The sequence below is a fragment of the Pelobates fuscus genome, chromosome 4 (assembly GCF_036172605.1).
Source record: "Pelobates fuscus isolate aPelFus1 chromosome 4, aPelFus1.pri, whole genome shotgun sequence".
NCBI classification, from domain to species: Eukaryota; Metazoa; Chordata; class Amphibia; order Anura; family Pelobatidae; genus Pelobates; species Pelobates fuscus.
In genome coordinates, this window is record NC_086320.1 from 352,019,829 (window position 1) to 352,040,344 (window position 20,516).

Below are 20,516 nucleotides of genomic sequence, written 5' to 3' on the forward strand. Positions count from 1 at the left end.
GTAACGTTCTACGACACCCTAAAACCTGTACATGGGGGGTACTGTTTTACTCGGGAGACTTCGCTGAACACAAATATTAGTGATTCAAAACAGTAAAACATATCACAGCGATGATATTGTCAGTGAAAGTGACTTTTTTTGCATTTTTCACACACAAACAGCACTTTTACTGATGATATAATTGTTGTGATACATTTTCCAGTTTTTAAACACTAATATTTGTGTTCAGCAAATTCTCCTGAGTAGAACAGGACCCCCCATGTACAGGTTTTATAGCGTTTTTGAAAGTTACAGGTCAAATATATGGGTCAAATATTTTTACATTGAAAATGGCCAGGTTGGTTACGTTGCCTTTGAGAGCGTATGGTAGCCCAGGAATGAGAATTACCCCCATGATGGCATACCATTTGCAAAAGAAGACAACCCAAGGTATTGCAAATGGGGTATGTCCAGTCTTTTTTAGTAACCACTTAGTCACAAACACTGGCCAAAATTAGCGTTCAATTTAGTTTTTTACTTTTTTCACACACAAACAAATATGAACGCTAACTTTGGCCAGTGTTTGCGACTAAGTGGCTACTAAAAAAGTCTGGACATACCCCATATTGAATACCCTGGGTTGTCTACTTTTAAAAAAATATGTACATGTGGGGTGTTATTCAGCGATTTATGACAGATAATAGTGTTACAATGTCACTATTGATACATTTTAAAAATGTATGTTTTGAAACCGCAATATCCTACTTGTACTTATAGCCCTATCACATGCAAAAAAATAGCAAAAAGCATGTAAACACTGGGTATTTTTGAACTCAGGACAACATTTTGAATCTATTTAGCAGTTTTTTTCATTCGCTTTTGTAGATAAGTAAAAGATTTTTCACATAAAATTCAAAAAACGTGTATTTTTTTCAATTTTTCATCATATTTTTTCATTTTTTAAAAATTAAATTACATGAGATTATATAAATAATGGTATGTAAAGAAAGCCCCTTTTGTCCTGAAAAAAACAATATATAATTTGTATGGGAACAGTAAATGAGAGAGCGCAAAATTACAGCTAAACACAAACACCACAAAAGTGTCAAAAAGATGCCTGGTCGCAAATGTACAACATCGCAAAAAAAGTCCGGTCCTTAAGGGGTTAATTATGTTGAATCGTTCTCTTACCATCGCTAATTTTCTCTGCACCAATCACAAAACCAGTATAAAAAAGAAATAATTACGTTATTAGTAACTGGGAGTTAGATATACGTTGGGAAATGTTACATTCTTATGACCTAGTGAGAGGAAGGATAACAAAATATAGTAAACCAAAAAAAATCATAAAAGGTTAATTAAAAAAAAACATTAACAATTTATATAACAGTATTTACTGTCCTTTTATTGTAAGTTCTGGTTTAGTTTCTTGTTAAAAATTACAAAGTGTATGGAATATGGAAATTGTGAATAAGTTGAACACCATCCATCACAGCTCCTGGGATATACATAATAACACAGCTGTCTGTTTTTTTGTTTGTTTGTTTTATTAAGTAGTTTACATCTTATGCAGAGTTAATTCTCCTTTACATTGTGAATCTTAACATATTTTTTTTTAAATCATTTCCATTTACCATACAGATAACAGACTAAAAGAACTGAATAAAGAACATAGTCCGAGTAAATCCCTGTAAAACAAGCCCTTTACTGGCCTAATCTTTACTTAAAATGATCATTAATGATTTTGCGCAATCACATGATACGATTAAAATGTTTACTTTTACCCTATTTTGATAGGACATTATTAAAAAGTCAACATTTTAAAAGTGAGTCAAATCTCAGATGCTCCTTAAAACATGTTGATTCCCAGGGCCTAGCTATCAAAATATTTCCTCAAATATATACAAGATCATTTAATATTGCTAACATAACATTTTAGGTAACAAGGCAATTGCGTAAATATGCAAAAAAGTGACCTTCTTATTCAATACTATGCTATGTTATAGTTAAAGGTATTAAACAAAAAGGTATGAAACTATGGGCAATCAGGATCTGAATAGAACCGATTTTGTAGGTCACTATTCATATTATTGTACATTTTCCTCTGATAGTTCTCAGAAAAATGTATACAGTTTGCATTCTTTATGGTGCCAGGACTTGTTTGATGACTAGATTTCTTTGCCATTTTTCTGTCACAACATTTATCGTCAACATTCCCAAAGAAAGTTAAAAAAACTGGCAGAAAAATCAAGCCGTGGAGCATTCCAAACCCAATAACAAGAAATATGATCTTAAAAAATGTTCTAAAGATGTAACTCTCAGATGTTGAAAGTACAATCACTCCCAAGATAGTCGATAGACCTCCTTGCAAAATGGGATAACCGAGGGACTGCAAAGCATCGATAATTCGGTCATTTGCATTCGGTTTCTTGTTGGAAACATAAGCGTATGAAATATGAGCTGAGAAGTCAACTGAGAACCCGATACAAATAACAAGGTTGATCATTGATATGCAATCTAAATTTATTCCCCAGAAAGTCATAAAACCAGTGACGCCAACTATGATAGAAGCAATTGCAAAAGTCAAAGGTGTTCTCTCTCTTTACCCGTGGTTTGGTCATATGCTCCCCCAACACAGCATGCTCTGTATAGAACAGAACTTTCATTGTTCACACTTTTTTCTACCTTTGTGCAAGCTAACCAATGTCTATTGCTCTCTTCTCGCCTGCCATTTAGAGCCAAAAATGCCCCAAAACATGTGATATTATAGATGAAGCAAAATAATATGACAGTTCCAGTATAAATACAAAAAGACTGGACCGATCCAAATGTTGTCATAATTCCTATGTAGAAAGCAAGAACATCAGTTAAAGTAGTTATAGTTATGGAGACTGCTGCTTCTGCATATGTGTTGCCCATTCTTTCTTCAAGTGTACTCTTAACGTTTGTTTGAATCCAACTGGAAATCATTATGAACATATCATCCACTCCAACCCCTAGACAAAAAAAAATACATTTTTAAAAATATGATACATATGGTAAAGGTATAACTTTACACTTCAGTTGCAGATTTATGAGGCATATTAGGGCAAATGAACCCCCAAGAAGACGAAGAACTTATGCCTGGCTGGTAATATGGCAAAGGTTGGTTGCAGGAACCGCACTCACTCCCAACGGCCACGGGTGCTCTGGAACAGGACCAGCAATCCCAACACGATAAGGCAATAAGAAAAATTCACAGGCACTCCAAATGTGAAAGCCGTAGGCAGATTTTTTGCAACAAAATGCACAGCAACGTTTCGACCTAACAAGCTTGACAAAGACCTCTTGTTAGGTCGACACGTTGCTGTGCATTTTGTTGCAATAAATCTGCCTGCGGCTTTCACATTTAGAGTGCCTGTGAACTTTTTCTTATTGGCTGGTAATATGAGCTGACTCAACTTCCATCTCCCATACCTAAAGCAATATGGTATTATTGTGATTAGGAATAATTATAATTGTATAAACATGTTTCTTTTGTATAATGGCACATGCAATCTGAGATGCATTTTGGCTTTCACAGTCACAAATATTAAGAATAAACAGATTTAAAGGGGCAGCATCTCCTTAATGGTACTCTCTATGCATTTCTTTTTTTTTTTTTCCTTTATTTTATTGTGCATAAACAATACAAGTAGACAGGCAATGCCACAACAGCTGTTGCTTGCGTTCAGGACAACATTGAGAAACATTTGCTTGGCATATCTAAACAGTGCACATTTTATGTTTTGTTGTAAGATCGTCAAGGGTAAGGACAACATGTCAGTTATCTGGCAGAGTAGAAGACAAGCTATTCGGACAAACATACTGACTTTTTATGAGTTGAAAGGGTCACAGGCTTAGTTAAGGTTCGTCGTATGCAAGTTAAAAATAAAAAAGAAAAGAGAAACATAATCAACGAGAAATCATTATTAAACGTAGGATAAACGGTCTAGGTATCTGCTTCCAGAAGGTACATTTATACGCCTGTTATAAGCAATTGTAAAACTTAACATTAGAAATGCCAGTGAGGATAAACTATTGAAAGACAATACAAGACAGCCTTGTGTGTCAGTTGAGCAATAAGTGGGCTCAGAGTCTATGGGCAAGACATCAGCCGATTCCACAGTCCTGGCTCAGTGCGACTCCGGCACCGCTGTCAGGCAAAGAGGTCAGGTGGGCTCCGTTGGCTTGTCGGTGGCAGGGTAATGTAGCTCTGTATAAGGGTTCCGCATCTCTGCGGGGCAGCGTGCTCCCCCAGATCCAGATTTGTGTGGGGGCCTGCGTCTGAGTCCCTTGTAGGGTCCAGTCTGTTCCTCGTTCAGGGTAAACAGAGTGTCTGGGTGGTGCACGCCATTTCCTGCTGGTGATCCTCTGCTTTTGTGAGCTATGCGTAGGGGCAGATTGTTGAATGCCCGTTCCAGCGGTCCCCCGACCGCATGCTTTCATAGCTTGGGGGCCCCTTTTTCGTCGTGCTGGTTGGGTGGCGAGCTCCCGTGGGGGAGAGACGCCCGGGGGTGATGGTCCTGAGATGGGCTGCTGCTTGGGGAGAGGTCGGCACTTTGCTGGTCCAGCATTGTGGTACTGTGGCTTTCGTCGGGCCGCCCATCTCCTCCTTCCCGCCTTTCGTGCCGTTACATGGCCTTGTTTGGGAGCTGCGGGCCGCTGCTCGGTACCTCGTGTGACTTTTGCCCGAGGAGCCCCCTCACTGGTGTCCCCGTGGTGGGCGAGCTTTTCCCAGAAGGCAGCGAATAAGCGATCCAGTCGCTCAGCTAGTGAGGGACGTGAAGAGCCGGGAGTGGGTTGACGCGTGGCATCCGCCATATTGAGTATGCTGGGCCTATGGTGCAGGTGAGCCAGCACTAGTGCTCTGGTTTGCCCCGCGGTCTGTGGTTGCCGGGATGTCCCTCACCGGCGGGGGGGGGAGGGGTTATGCTTTGTGGGCTACCGGGTGTGCACGCTGCAGTCAGCAAAGGGATCGGCCGCCTCCCCTGCGCCGTCTGTGCACTCCTCCTGTAGGCCTTAGGTCTTTCTCTTGGGTAATGCCGCCGGTCGCCGTCTTGTATTCTGCAGCTGGGTGATGCCGTGCCAGCCTCCCGTTTTTGGTGCTTGTGGGCAGTCGATTTTGGAGGGCTATTCCCCCGATTTGCGCTTTAATAGAGGTTTTGGCACGGAGCTCGCTTGATGTGCGACCGGTCGGCTTGGCTGCTAGACTCCGCCCCCCCCTCTATGCATTTCTTAATCATGATGTCATGCACTTACCTAGAATAAGGAATGGGGCATTGGGGACACCACACAGTAAGAGCAAGCCAAAACTGCTCAGAACGGCTAACCCTGATGAAATTACTCCAAATGCAGCAACCCATACTTTGCTTCTTACACAGTCAAGTCTATAAAAAGGAGACATCAAACAATATACAGTGTGTTAAAGGTGTTTTTAAACCATTCAGTTGAGGACAAAAGGCATACATTTCTTACAAGAAAATACAAGGAGTCTGTTTACCTTCTTCATACATCCCAACATTGGTAAGTGTGGATGCAGAACTGGTGGTGGCGGTGCCACAAGAGGGATGTTGATGAAGCGCTCAGCTGCCCTGAAATGGGACAGGCCTATCAGGATAGGGGAGTTATGCCGGCCTGGTGAGCATGCATGCAAGGCTGACAGACAGTCTCTTAGATGAACTCACTTAAGGCAGGCTATTAATGAAATCTAATTTTCTCAATGCCCTGAAGTTCACTGCTTGAAGATCTTTATATTCCTCTGTTTGATCAGACAGGGAACTGGAGTGGAGAAGGTGGGAACTGAGCCTTATATACAGCCACTCTGGCCACTTTCTGTGTGCTACTCAGAACTCCCTGTCCGATCAGGAACTCCACCTCCAGGAATATGCTGTCCTCATGAACAGGAAGACCCTCTGAGCAGGCTCAGTCCACTGTCTGGTTATTCTGAACCTTTGACTAAGGTTAACTGGTCCACAGTTCCTGTTCCTGACCCAGAACCAGATCGTGCACTTGTTCCTGCAATGCATACCTGGTCCTACCCTGCTCCCAGCATTAATGGATCTTCTGGCTACTTGAACTTGGCTTGGTTTACCCATTATTTACTTTTTTTTCTGCCTACCCTGACATTGGACCATATCACAATTTTTTTCTGCTCCTCTTGAACAACTCTATTGGATTTTGTTTACTTGATAAAGCCGCAATGCCACCACAGATCTCCTAGGATCCTACCCTTACTTCCAGCTTTCCCTAAAGTAGTGCTTGTAAGGGTGTATTGTTTGCTGCTTTTGGGTTCTAGCTCCTAAACTGCTTTCCATGTCAGTGACACATAAAATAATTAAGGAGGTGGTTGAGAGACAATCAAGGGAAAAGAGGGTTAAAAACATGCAGGGGGTAAGAAGGGAATCAGGAGTAACAAAGGATATGGGGGAGTTAAGACACACTATGTATAACAGTGGGTTAAGAGATGTACAAAGTGTTAAGAGGGGGATAGAAGACACACACAAGAGGAGTCAGGAGATACACACAAGAGGATATGGATGGTGCAGAGAAACACAACAGGAGTAGACTGATACACACAAAAATCCCTTCTCGGGTGTCAAATAACCTTGGTACGACTCTGGTCTTTGTTGCTCCCAAGGCTGGCAAGAGGATTTACCCATTTCTTAATTGACATTGTAGGTAAGTCTCAATATAAAATAGTAAGTACGGGTATGGGGGGTCATTCAGCATGAGAGGGCTAGTAAATTTGGGCTGGAGGACAAGTAAAATTTTTTTTATTTTTTGGTATGGTGCACAGATGTTAGGATGTATATGAGGTACCCAGTGCTCTTCTATAAAGAGCATTGTATTGGACCACACCATGGGAGGAGGAGAGGTAAGCAGCAAAGAGAGAGCCCTAGAACTAGAGAAAAGTAAGTAAAGCTTTATTTAAAAAAAAAAACCCCAAAAAAAACACTTTTACTGTCTATCGGGGGGAGGAGTAGGGGGAGACCTGAATACTCTTTAGTTTTCCGTTAAGGTTATATTTATCCCTTTTTGTTTTAACTTTTTTGCTGTGCCCCCTACATATAAAACAAAAAGTTAAAAGTCACAAAATACTTGTCTCATGTGACTAGTGATCTGCAAAAGGGAGCAAGGCCCCAGAGACCCAATAAAAAAAAAAGAATCTGTTAAAATTTCAGTTTGATACAATGAATTTTGCATGTTCCTATTTTGGCCATATAGTCATTTTTAAAACCCAAGAAACTGCAAGCTGGAGAAATAACTAAACTCATTTGTTTCTTCTGTAGTTACACATAATCAGTGAAATAAAAAACAACAAAAACCACAGTCTCACAAGACAACAATTTGCACTCTCTAAAGCTTATTAATGGAATATGCTTTCAGAAAACTATAGTTACCTGAGGCATGATATAATCGAAAACGTTATAGTGACAAAATATGTGATGGAATATAAAGAGATCACGGATGTTGTGGAGCCTTCAAATTCTTGCTGCCTGGACACTAAGGTGAAATAGGAAACCTGGTTTAAAAAAAATAAACAAATATATATAAAGGGTTATTTGCCTATTTTTCCATTATACACTGCAGCATATACGTTCAAATATTTATATAGCCTTTGATTTAATTTTTCAGCTCACAATTTCACTTTTAAAAATGATTTTATATTTTGAAAAATTATTTTTATAATATTTTGACATTTTATTTATATATATTTTTTTATATTTTAATATTTTGAAAAAATAATTTTGATAGTTTATCCAAAGAATATTAAATGATTTGAAAATCTTATCCAAAATATGAAATTGATAGCAAAGGCATAGATTATACAGAAATTTTACTTGTCCAAGAGCTGTTCCTGGGGAGGTTGTGGAACAGGTGCTCTGCAGATAGGCAGGGCGTGCAGGGCTCAGCTCCAACCCCTCAGGTAGATCCCACCTCTCTTGTTAGACCCCACCCCCCAGTGGGGTTGGGGGCATGGCCAAATGAGATCAGTTGGCTATACCTGAGTGGGTGGAGCCTATCTATAGGGCACCTGGACAGTCCGCATCCACCCAGGATCGGCTCTGACGAGTCTTTATTTTACAGTCCATGCATGTAGGGGTAACGAATTTTTGTACAGCATGTATATAAAGAAAGGGTGCTAAAGGTATCTAACCCACTATAAGTGGTATTCGTCACAGTTATATGCTGAATACCCGCACTCCTGTTATCAATATATATAAAAAATTATCTTTACATGATCAATGTATCTAAAAAATTATGTCAATCTATATACACCAGTAATAGTATAATCCATAAATTAAAAAAAATCAATATAGATGTAATGCATTCATTTACATAGTATCAACAATAATCATACAAGTAAATTATATGTATATACACTGCTCACTTATATACACTGCTCACTTAAACAACACAATGTAACTCCAAGTCAATCACACTTCTGTGAAATCAAACTGTCCACTTAGGAAGCAACACTGAGTGACAATCAATTTCACATGCTGTTGTGCAAATGGGATAGACAACAGGTGGAAATTATAGGCAATTAGCAAGACACCCCCAATAGAGGAGTGATTCTGCAGGTGGTGACCACAGACCACTTCTCAGTTCCTAGCTTCCTGGCCGATGTTTTGGTCACTTTTGAATGCTGGCGGTGCTTTCATTCTAGTGGTAGCATGAGACGGAGTCTACAACCCACACAAGTGGCTCAGGTAGTGCAGCTCATCCAGGATGGCACATCAATGCGAGTTGTGGCAAGAAGGTTTGCTGTGTCTGTCAGCGTAGTGTCCAGAGCATGGAGGCGCTACCAGGAGACCGGCCAGTACATCAGGAGATGTGGAGGAGGCCATAGGAGGGCAATAACCCAGCAGCAGGACCGCTACCTCCGCCTTTGTGCAAGGAGGAATAGGAGTAGCACTGCCAGAGCCATGCAAAATGACCTCCAGCAGGCCACAAATGTGCATGTGTCTGCTCAAACGGTCAGAAACAGACTCCATGAGGGTGGTATGAGGGCCTGATGTCCACAGGTGGGGCTTGTGCTTACAGCCCAACACCGTGCAGGACGTTTGGCATTTGCCAGAGAACACCAAGATTGGCAAATTCGCCACTGGCGCCCTGTGCTCTTCACAGATGAAAGCAGGTTCACACTGAGCACATGTGACAGATGTGACAGAGTATGGAGACACCGTTGAGAACGTTCTGCTGCCTGCAACATTCTCCAGCATGACCGCTTTGGCAGTGCGTCAGTAAGGGTGGCATTTCTTTTGGGGGCCGCACACCAGCCTGGAACGCACGCCGCCGGTGAACGACTTTAAGAGGAATTATTACGGGTATAAGAAGCTCTTCTATCAAAAGATACAACATATATCCCTGAAGAAGTCCCCGATACTATTTGGACGAAACGCATTGGATATTGGCCTCTTTGTTATATTTATTTTTTATGTACTTCTTTTTTCCTGCGGCCAAAGTTGGAATTTTTCCCAGGTGCCAGTTTCCACCACGCTGCGGTTTAGTTCCACTTGGAGTGGAGATATGCCTGTTTACATCCTTCTGTTTGTAAGTGCAATCAAACAAATATATTTTGTATTTTTCTTACATACTTCACCATGTATGGTTCTTTTTATCCATTCCTTTGAAGACATCCATATTACTTGAATCTACTATCAAGTTTACATTATCACATATACCCCAGGGGGGTGAGAGGCCTGATTTCTGTTTTTGTTTGTGAGTTTGCAACTAGCACCACATTTCTCACTATTATTATACTGTGTTACGCTATGATTTGTATTTTTATTATTCTAGATTCACTATTATTCTTATATAGAATACTTCAGCTCTGTTTTTTATTCTCCAGGTTGTAGCTCAATTTTGTATGCTTATTGGATGTGGTTCCCACTTTTCTGTTTCACTGTTTACTATTTTGGGTGTTAGTGAGGTACACCTGGGACCCCTTCAATTTAGCAGATTAATTATTTTGTTCTTAGTGTGTATACTATTGTTCTATCACTTTGGAAGTTTGACATCGCCTGTAGCAGAAAATCTGGGTCTGTATGCAGGACCACTCTATCCAGATAAGACACAGTATAGTGCTCTTCCGGAGAAAAGGCTGAATTTCAGAAACCCTTCTGCCTAAAGGGACTGCAAAAATAATGAGGCATTTAAGGGTAAGCGGTTGATTCGTAGTTTCTTGTAAAATTTCAAATGGTGGAAGAGTCAAAGTCTTTAAAACCAAAGGTAGATCCCAAGGTGGAGAAATGAATCTAATAGGAGGCTTCACTTTCTTGATGGCTGTAAGAAAACGGGTTACCATGCTATGCAATGCCCACCTAGTTCCAGTAAGGGCAGATAAGGCTGAAATCTGTAAATGTAAGGAACTTAGATGAGACATTTATCCAAATCTGTTTTAAAGAAGTTCAGAATATTGGAGACTATAGGAGAAAAACAAGAATCTTGTACTATTTAGCCATTCCAAAAATACAGTCCAGATGTGAAAATATGTAGAAGAGGTAGATTTTCAACAAGGTGTTAATTACTGACAGGAAGAAATCCTTAATAGCCAGGCTCCTCCATTTAGTTTCCACTCCGTCAAATGAAGGTTGTTTGGAGATATGCGTACTGTTGGCCATTGAATTAGAAGGTTCTGGATCTTTGGAAGTTTCTATGGGTGGAGCGATTGCCAGGGACTTGAGTAGTGGAAACCAAGGTCTGTGAGGCCAGAATGGGATTATCGCTATAACCTGAAGACGTTTCAGCTTGATTTTCTTTGAGGTTTTCCAGATGAGAGGAAATGGAGGAAAGACATAAGCTAGACTGAAAGACCACCTGTTGGACAGGGCATCTGTGACCAAAGACTTGGAATGGAAGGTTCAGGAGAAGAAAGTTGGAAGTTGAGAATTTGATGTAGTTATCATTGGATCCACCTCTGGAGTGCTCTAACATTATATATCGTTTGGAGGAAGATCTGAGGATTCAATTGCCATTTCGTTGGGATCTACATAATGACGACTGAGGAAACTGCCCTCAAATTTTCTTCGGTTGGAACATACACAGCTACCAGCCCCAATATCATCTTCTGGGCCCATAACATAATGGGTTCTAGCTCCAGAAGGATGGCTTTGCTTCAGATACCTCTTTGTTTGTTTATATAGGGCATTCATGATTACTATATGACCCAGCACGTAGAATTGTGTTACACAGATGACTAATAGGTAACATATTACCGGGCCTTAGAATGGCCGGACTAATGTACCAAAGAATAGTCAGGGTGCTAGCTGAGGTTAGGGGACACAGATAGGGACACATCAATAAAGGAAAGCCAGAGGTCAGGGATACCAGAAATACAGGGAAGTCAAAATCAAAGTAAAAAAAAACAGAAGAAACTTGAATCAGGAATGCGCTCTCGGATAACCACTAGGGAAACCACGACAGGGCAATGAGGAAAGGTAATTCTAGGTTTTTATACCTGCTTTATCTTTCCGATTGGCCGGGATCGCTCTTTGACCCCAAAACGTGCGCGCGCGGTGCGTGTGTGACGTCATGTGCCCGCCAACGTTGTCATTCACGTGAGCGGACGTGGGGGTATAATTGGCCGTGGATCCGCAACGGCCGACGTCCATTAACATGTCGCAAGTGTTAGTCATGCAGACGCACGGCCGCTGATCGCAAGGTGAGGAAGAATATGTTACAGGCAGTCCGTTTGTCTATTCTAATCTTCACCCGTTTCCCCCTCAGAACTTTTTGAAAAGTAACTGCGCGTAGTTCCAAAAGGTTGTCCGGAAGGTGGGAGGCTTTTTGTTTCCATTTTCATAGTGTATTCCACTGTAGGCTCTGCCCACTTTGTATAAATAGGCTTATCTGCAAATTTAGGCCCTCTAGAAACTTACACAACAGATTTGTGCTAATGCACATGCTCAGGAGGGAATAAAGGACACCAGAATCTAAATTAAATAATTGCATTAAAATTTGAGCTTTAGGAAACACGAATAGCTATCGAATGCACATTCATTCAGACCCCAATATTCACTGTATTTGAATTATTCATGCCTATTACATTTGCATCTTTGAATTCAGAGAATCGAATTTGCATTTGGAAACCGAATGCGCAAAGGAGCAAGGTGAATTCTGCCAAACGGAAGTAGAAATCATAAAAGTTCGCCAAACAGGATGGCGAATTGGTGTGAAATGCGGCAGAACATAAAGCTGGAAGCAGGAAAGAGGTAATTAACTAGAATGTAATAATGATAAAATAAGGTCCCCCATATAAATTAAATATTGGAATGTATCTAGAATTAAAAAGAGTACATTTCTACATCGTTTTTAACATGAACCAAGCTAAATTTAAGAAAAAAAAAATATTCTTCTAAATATCTTATAAATACACTCCAAAATGCTCCACATTTTATACCGCTACCCAAAGGATCATAGCAGAATTATGTTCCCAAATTGCTTAGGTATCACTTAAAACAATGCTACCCATAAGATCACAGCAAATATTTAATTTCCAATGCTGAATGTGTACTACTTAATGCACTGGATTTTACGGGGTTTCTGTAACTAAGGATATTCTTTCCCTCAGGAGCTGTTTCTTAAACGGGCTACATACTGGGGGCTTACAAGAGAGAAAAGCTTAACTCTCCTGGGTTTTGCTAAATAAAAATTAGCCGAGTTAAACTAAAATAAAAATGTATATAGGTAATGTTTTGAACTGATGCCTTCTCCACAACCAAGAGGACAGGAAAAAAGACTAGAGACTTAGAGAGGGTATGTCCTATTTATAATTTATTTCCTGTCCTAAATAGCCAAGTTGGGGGAGCTAACCCTAATGTTATGCTGCCACGGATTAGCCGGAAATATGAACATAAAATGTAAAATAAAAAATGCAACAAATGTTTCTAAAGTGATACAAAAATGTATGAAGTCCTCAAAAAAATCTAATCCTTTTTTTTGGAACTAAATGCATTTTTAGGCAAACTAAAAGAATGAGGTAACCAGGAACACAGCATAAAACACTATTAATTTAGTTTAATAAATCCATACTAATTTAATAGTAAGCAAACTATCTTCTCACTAGAAGACAGCTTACTAAATCAGTTTGTATTTGATCACTTTTGTTGCATATTTTTCGGCGATGGTGATTTTTGTCGGTTACTTCTACTTAAATGTCATTTTTTTAAAAATTGTCAACAAACATTTACAATTCATTATGCGCCTCTATTAATTTGACATTACTATTTGTTAATTTGACATTACAGAAGTACATCATCAATGATCATTGTAAAATTTTAAATATTTACTCTAGCAAAGTTGTGCAAATATGTAATATAAATTTCAGATAATATAATTGTATGCATCACAAATATACAGATAATAAAAAAAATATTCCGTGCATGTGTGTACCATATTTATTTATTTTTTTTAAGGACAACTGTTACCTCAAAACTATGTTTTAATATAAAAATCATTCCACCAACTTCTGAAAAGAAATAGATTTTTTCTAAAAGAAGTATATGTAGAACAAAAAAAAAAACCTAATTCCTACCTCTGTCTAGCATATATCTGTGCAGAAGGTGAAGCAGGGAAGACTATAGAGACTGTCGGTTTTCAAATACAGTCTCACCCAAGGTTCATGTATATGGCTAAATGATCCTGTGATATACCAAAGATAAGAATACATTTTTTATAATTTTTTTTACATATACTTCATTGAAAAAAATAAATCTATTTCCTTTAAAAACCTCAAGGATTATTTTATGAAAAACAGTATTTATGTGACAGTTGTTCCTTAAGATAATGGTGTTTCTAAATTCTTATTTCCAAAAATAACCTTACCTGCACATCTTTTAGATTTAATGCTTTTAGTTCATTAGGAATGGATGTGATGAAGTGGTCGATCCATAGCAAGCTGTTATCTCTGTCTTGATCACTGTCCTCTCTCAGCTAATAAACTAATCTCATTGCAATGGCTCTCTGTACAATGTGTTCTGGGCTCAGTGTTACTCCTCCAAGATACGTCCCCAGAAATGTCGTATTCTGGAACATTGGATAGGTCACGTTGATGGTCTCTATCTTGTTGGGGTTACCTTGTACTGCAGCTAACAGCGGGTTAGATGGGAGACATTGATCGCCAGACCTCTGCACACAGCTGGTGAAATTTGAAGTTAATATCATGTCCTGCCTCTGGCATTGTAATAGCCAAAGTTCTCACCTTCTCATCCAACATCAGGAGTTCAACAAATGTGTTTGCATTCATGATATTATTAGATAAGGTGACTGCAATCAAGGAGACAAAAGATCCCTCTGTATAAAGCCGCTGAGCTGAAAATTGGCCAGTGTCATTGACTGGAAAATGCCTTTTTATAAAATCTTGCTCTGATTTAGCAGGAGCCCTGATGGGTGTAAACTGATCTTCTATATTGCTAGTTTCTCTTTGTGGTAAAAAATAAAAAAACGGGGGCGGGGCCTGACAGCCAATATGGCCAGTCGCACATCCTAAGAGCTCCTGCTATAACTAGCATAAGTGAATCGAAACCGAGAGACAGGAACATGTTAGCAGCACAGGGTGACCGGGAACAAACAAGGAGCACCAAGCTAAACAAACCGGTACCTGTCCGGCACCAGTGCGACGCTGAGAAACCTCTACCGGTCATGCGGCCTAAATCAGAGCGAAGCCTGAGGCCTGGGGAAGGCGGCCGACCCCCCGGCACGGGACAAGCTTGCAAAAGAGAACCCGCTACAGCCCTACAGGTAAGAGAACCTCGATGGGGCACATACCCCACTACGCGAGCAAAGCCACTAGACAAGGCATCGGGTGAAAATCAACAGACTGATCCACACAGAGGCCCACGGCCTACGACCCTGTTCGAGACGCAGAGATCATTACCTCACGCAGACTCTCACTAAAAGGACTCTGTGCTTCTCCTAGTCATTTTCTTTGCAGATTACACCGGCTACTGCTGATTCCCCTGGCACTAAAGAGAGGAACATAGAAAAGTATCCCCTTTGCATTGCTCTCATGTGTAAGCTTACACATAACGTTACGACATACAAATGTGCATTGTCTTTTCCTATTGTTAGATGTACCAGTTCACTCTTTATTACTAAGCAAAATGTGCTAGCATGTCTATACAGTTTCTTCTTGTATCTTAGTAACTAGCATGTACAGCACCCACTAGGCAGCAACTCAGTTAGATTGCTACTAAATAGTCGCTCAACCTACTTGTTTGTTAATTGTTAAATGTACACGCACAAGTTACACCAGCATGTTTTATGTCAAGCACTCACATACTCATTCATGTCTATGTATTCCACACCAACCACGAATGCTACTGTACTCAAACCCAAACGTGAACCTAAACTACTGTTCTAGAGATCATATAACTATTATAAAAATGTGCCTGTATATCAAATGCCATAACATGCTATACCAATGTTCACCTATTCTACCGGACGTCGCTGTTGTGGCACACGCCGGCTGCTTTGTTCATTCTGTGCACAACCAAAATAAAGAATAAAAAAAAAAGCTCCTAGCCCAGCAGACATAACAAAAGGAATCAACAGAAACCACCAGGGGTATCTAGCAATGAGCTTCCCAAGTTGGTAGAACCCATGAGAGAGTGGTCTCTCAATACAGTCTGTGTGACAGCCAGCCATTCTCCATTCCACATTACCAGCTTCGTTATACAAGTAGACTGTTTTATTTTAGATTATGTGTCTTGAATTAAACAAGCAACTCAAGCGACATAAAGTTGACTGATTGGCGGCATATGAATTTATGACATGAAATAAAGATAAACAGACTTATAAAGTAGTTTATCGTCAAAGAAACTAACCAAAATAAATAATATGTCATCATGGCAGTGGCCAGAAAAACTTTGATTAACCTTTACTATTAGCTGAAATGACTAAATAAAAATATGAAGCCATTTACGTCAGAAATATTTGTTGTTGCTACCCCAAGTATTAAATAATACTGTAGAGAACACAATTCAATTAGTAGAAAAGTACCCCACTCTTACAAAAAGGTTGCATATGGAAAAACACATGATAATTAAGTGTTGTGCTCTTTTTTGGCGTTTTATGCTTAATGGTAAGGTTAATTATGTAAAAATTTAGAAAGAAGTAAAAGAAAGGGGAGTTAGGTGGTGCCTCTTGCAGATCCCAGGTAAGTTGTCAAACTGTTCTTAAATGGTTTGACTACTTACTCTGGGATGGGATCCTGGCACTACGGGCGCCATAACTACTACACTAAGCTGTAGTGGTTATTGTGCCTGGATTATTTCTTTAAATAATCTACAAGTGCCCCTCCCGAGATCAAGCTCTGGATCCGCCACTGGCCCAAACATATCTTTTGTTGCTAAAGACTGGAAATCCAGAATTTGTTTTCCAGAACCTTCCCTTGACCTTAGCTTATCAGGGCTATGCTGTTTCCACCAGAGACATTATAACAAACTTATGTGGAAACAAAAAGCCTTTTAGACTCTGTTTTAGCAGAAAGGCTAAATCTCCCTTTAGATTCAGACCGAGTACTTGCAAAAATAGCCAAAATGTCCAATAAGAAATATAGGATATCTCACATAAAATAATCTTTCAAATTTCATCCACAATGCATTATCATTGTACTCTGCCATCCCAGATGAAGATATACTGAAAACTGACCTTCTAAAAAGAGTAGGCTTAACATGTTTAATTAATGTACTATAAGACAAAAAAAATAGAGTTTACTTTTCCCACCTAATCAGGTTCAAATTAGTTTAACACATACTTCATCTGTTAACCTCCCTGTTAAATGAAATGTATCTTAACATTCACCCATTAACCCCTTAAAGACCAAACTTCTGGAATAAAAGGGAATCATGACATGTCACACATGTCATGTGTCCTTAAGGGGTTAAAATAGATTGGGGAGTCTAGAACCATCCTGATCCCTAACCTGGCAATTATACAGACCTAATAGAATTGTAGAGGACAATAACTCTAATGAATCTAGATATTAAAATACCAACAAATATCATAGCAAACAGATTGCAAACTCTAACATCATTCATTATATACTCAACTCGTGGGATCAGAATGGCATATCGACATTTGTATCATCTCAGGACTCATCCAAGCAGAGACCATCATTGCTGGTAAGCCTTGAAGCACACAAGGCTTTTAACCCATTGCTTTGGCCACATGTATTCAGATTCTTGAGATTTAGATATTTTTGTAAGGCAATTGTTATTATTGTTATTAACCAGTTTCACAGCATATTAGACTGAACCCACCCATAGGGCAGTCCAGAATGAAAATGCCAGCAAAATCTCTCTGCGTGAGAGATACAGAAACCCTGGACAATAGATTCTGCATTCTTTGGACCTCGTCAGCCATGTATAGCCTGTAGGAAGTGAGCACGGGAACCATGTCTGGATTACCCTTTTAACTATGTGAGATCCAAGTTCGTGCAACAAAAACAAAGAATATGAGAACTATGAGAATGGACAAAAGCTTAGAGGAAGAAACTATAGCTTCCCAGTTGCGAGGGAATTATTTGTTTCATTGGTATTCTAAACAGATTAAATACTTAGGCATTCGGGTACCTGCTGACCTTACTTTGTTGTACCAATTGAACTTTGCCCCCTTATTGAATCGGCTGCAGGTGGATCTTAATGCACGGTCTATACTACATATATTGTCTTTGGGAGGTGCAGTGCAGTTTAGATGACTCTACCACGTGCATTATACTTGTTTCAAACAATACCTATAAAGATTCTGAGGGCCTGCTTTGCTGCACTGACACCTGCTATAATTGCATTTCTCTGGAAAGCCTAGAAACCTTGGGTTAAAATTTCTTAGCTGTTTTTTCCTAAAGTGTGTGGAGCTAGGATTACCTAGCCTACTTAGTTACTACCAAGCTGCTCACTTGACAAGAATAATTAAATGGCATGTATCCGAGGATACGGTCGGTGATGGAGCTTGAGGGGTCAGGCAGGACAAACCCGAATATGGTATGGCTCGATAGGCAGGGTTCGTTGCACTCTGTTCGCGCATCCATTGAGGCTTTAACCATGTCACCATGTTAATGAGTATAATGAAATAAAGTAATAAAACCCACCAACATTGTATAAATGATCTAAACTGCCTTTACAAAAATTGTGCAGGAAAAAAGATAACATCTTTCTTTTTGTTGCGCAAGAGATGGCCTTACATTTGACTCTAGAATACTTTGGTATACAAAGGAGTTCATGGTCTACTCAATGATTGAAATTTTCCCAAGTCCTGTGGCTGCAAAACAAACCCAAACCATCAAAACTTGACAGTTGGTATGAGGTGTTTGTGCTGGTATAGACAAAGAAAACAGGTTGCATCTTGCTGGTAGAAGTGTGAATAACAGAACTTTTATAAGTGGATATAAAACAAATGTATGATCAAAACCCACACAAATCAGATAAATAACAGTGCAAATCACAAAAAGAATAATATATGGTATGGTATGGCTTCACTTTACCTACAACCCAAGAGAAGCTGAGAGTAAAGGTGGTGGTGTAGGATTTCTGCTTTCACCCCACTGCGCCTTTAATACCCTGCCCACCCCCCTTCCCTTTCTTTCACAAGCTTTGAAATTCACTCAATTCGTCTGTTCAAACCCATGTCTGCTAACATAGCTGTTACCTATTGCCCCCCTGGTTCCCCTAGTCTGTTCCTTGACCATTTCTCTGTTTGGCTTCCCTACTTTCTCTTAAGTAATATCCCTCCCTAAGTCTTGGGGGTTTCAACATTCCCATCAACCTAGCTTCCAAACTCCTTTTATTACCTCCTCCCTTGGCCTGAAAAAGGGACCTGCATTCTCTTGACCTCCAGCAACTCTCAACTGATCTCCATTCCAAACTCTCCTTTATCCCCACTTTCATCCTGTCCCTCTTTGGCTATCTCCTCATATAATGCTACCCTTACCTCCGCCCTGGATGCTGCAGCCCCGCTCCAAAGATGCACCTCAAGGAAGATGCGCCTCCAACCTTGTTTGTAGCATCATACAAATATATTCGGGGCCAGTACAAACCATTATCTGAAAATCTCTTCACAAACAGGACTATACATAGGACACAATGTCACACATTAAGGCTGGAAGAAAGAAGATTTCATCTAAGGCAAAGAAAAGTGTTTTTTTTTACAGTAAGAACTATAATTCTCTGCATGAAGAAGTGGTTTTAGCAGAGTGCATACAGATGTTTAAACAGCAATTGGATGAATACGTCCAAAAACAAAACATACAGGGATATCATTTCTAATTAGTGGGGTAATAGCTGCTTGACCCAAGGAGATATCTGACTGCCATTTTGGGGTCAAGAAGGAAGTTTTTCCTCTTTGTTGCAAAATTGAAAGCACTTCAGACTGGGATTTTTGCCTTCTTTTGAATCAAAAGCAAAAAAAATGTGAGGAAGGCCGAACTTGATAGGCACAAGTCTCTTTTCATCTATGTAATTATGTAACTATGTCACATTTATTGTTACATTTCCTGCCTTTCATAATATTATATAGAGCTGCAGAATTAGTTGGTGCTATATAAATACCAATAACAATAATAATGATGGATTTGGCTAAATCTGATATTTCACACGCCTTAAACTTTGCTTTAAATTACCCAATTTTAATTTGGTTAATTTTAGCCCCCACAGAAAATAAATAAAGGGCAAAGGAAATATACATTACTATAAAAAATTCAGATATGATGATAAGTTGCGTTTCTTTCCATAAATATACTATTGGCCTATATATAGAAAAACAAACAACTGAGAAAGACGGGGAGAGAAGAGAAATAATAAATATTACCATCTCTCCTTTTCAACACTACACAACCTCATCCTCATTTCTTACACTAGCTCCCCTTTCCTTAAAACTTTTATTTTTCTTTTCACATCACCTTTTGCTATAGTGATTGAATTTGTTGTTAAATATAGAAAAATATTTTGAATAAAAATGTGAATTATTCACAGATTCCAAAAGAATTCAATACATTTGATGATTAAGAGTAAAAGTTGAACAATTAATAAAAATAAAATTGGTTTATTGGAAAATAAAGACATGGAGACACCATTGACTGGTTTCTCAGATGCTGTTGTCTCGTGTGCTTGTATTGTGCAGACAATGTTTAATTGAGGGAGTAACACCAAATCTAACATAAAGTAACATAGATATCAGATTAATTACAAAATACTGCTAGTTAGTAAAGCATTAAACTAAATCAACAGTGTTAAATATGTAGCCTATATATAAGGCCCTAAGTAGCTGACTATGACATAGAAGCGTCAATGATGTCATGATGAATGTGGCATACATAGCAGGGTTAATGATGTCATGATGAATGTGGCATACATAGCAGAGTTAATGACATCACAGCAGGGTCAATGACATCACAGCAGGGTTAATGATGCATTAATGAATGTTAGAGACACCTGGGCTCATTTCTTCTCAGCTGCCAAGCAAGGAGAAAGCTTTGAGTAGTTTGAGATACATTGCTTTGTCATATAGCATCTAAA

At 39.4% G+C, this 20,516-nt stretch overlaps 1 pseudogene; it reads right to left on the reverse strand.

The window, feature by feature from the left end:
- Positions 1–2,014: 2,014 nt before the first annotated feature.
- Positions 2,015–15,651, reverse strand: LOC134609477 (patched domain-containing protein 3-like; annotated as a pseudogene).
- Positions 15,652–20,516: the final 4,865 nt, after the last annotated feature.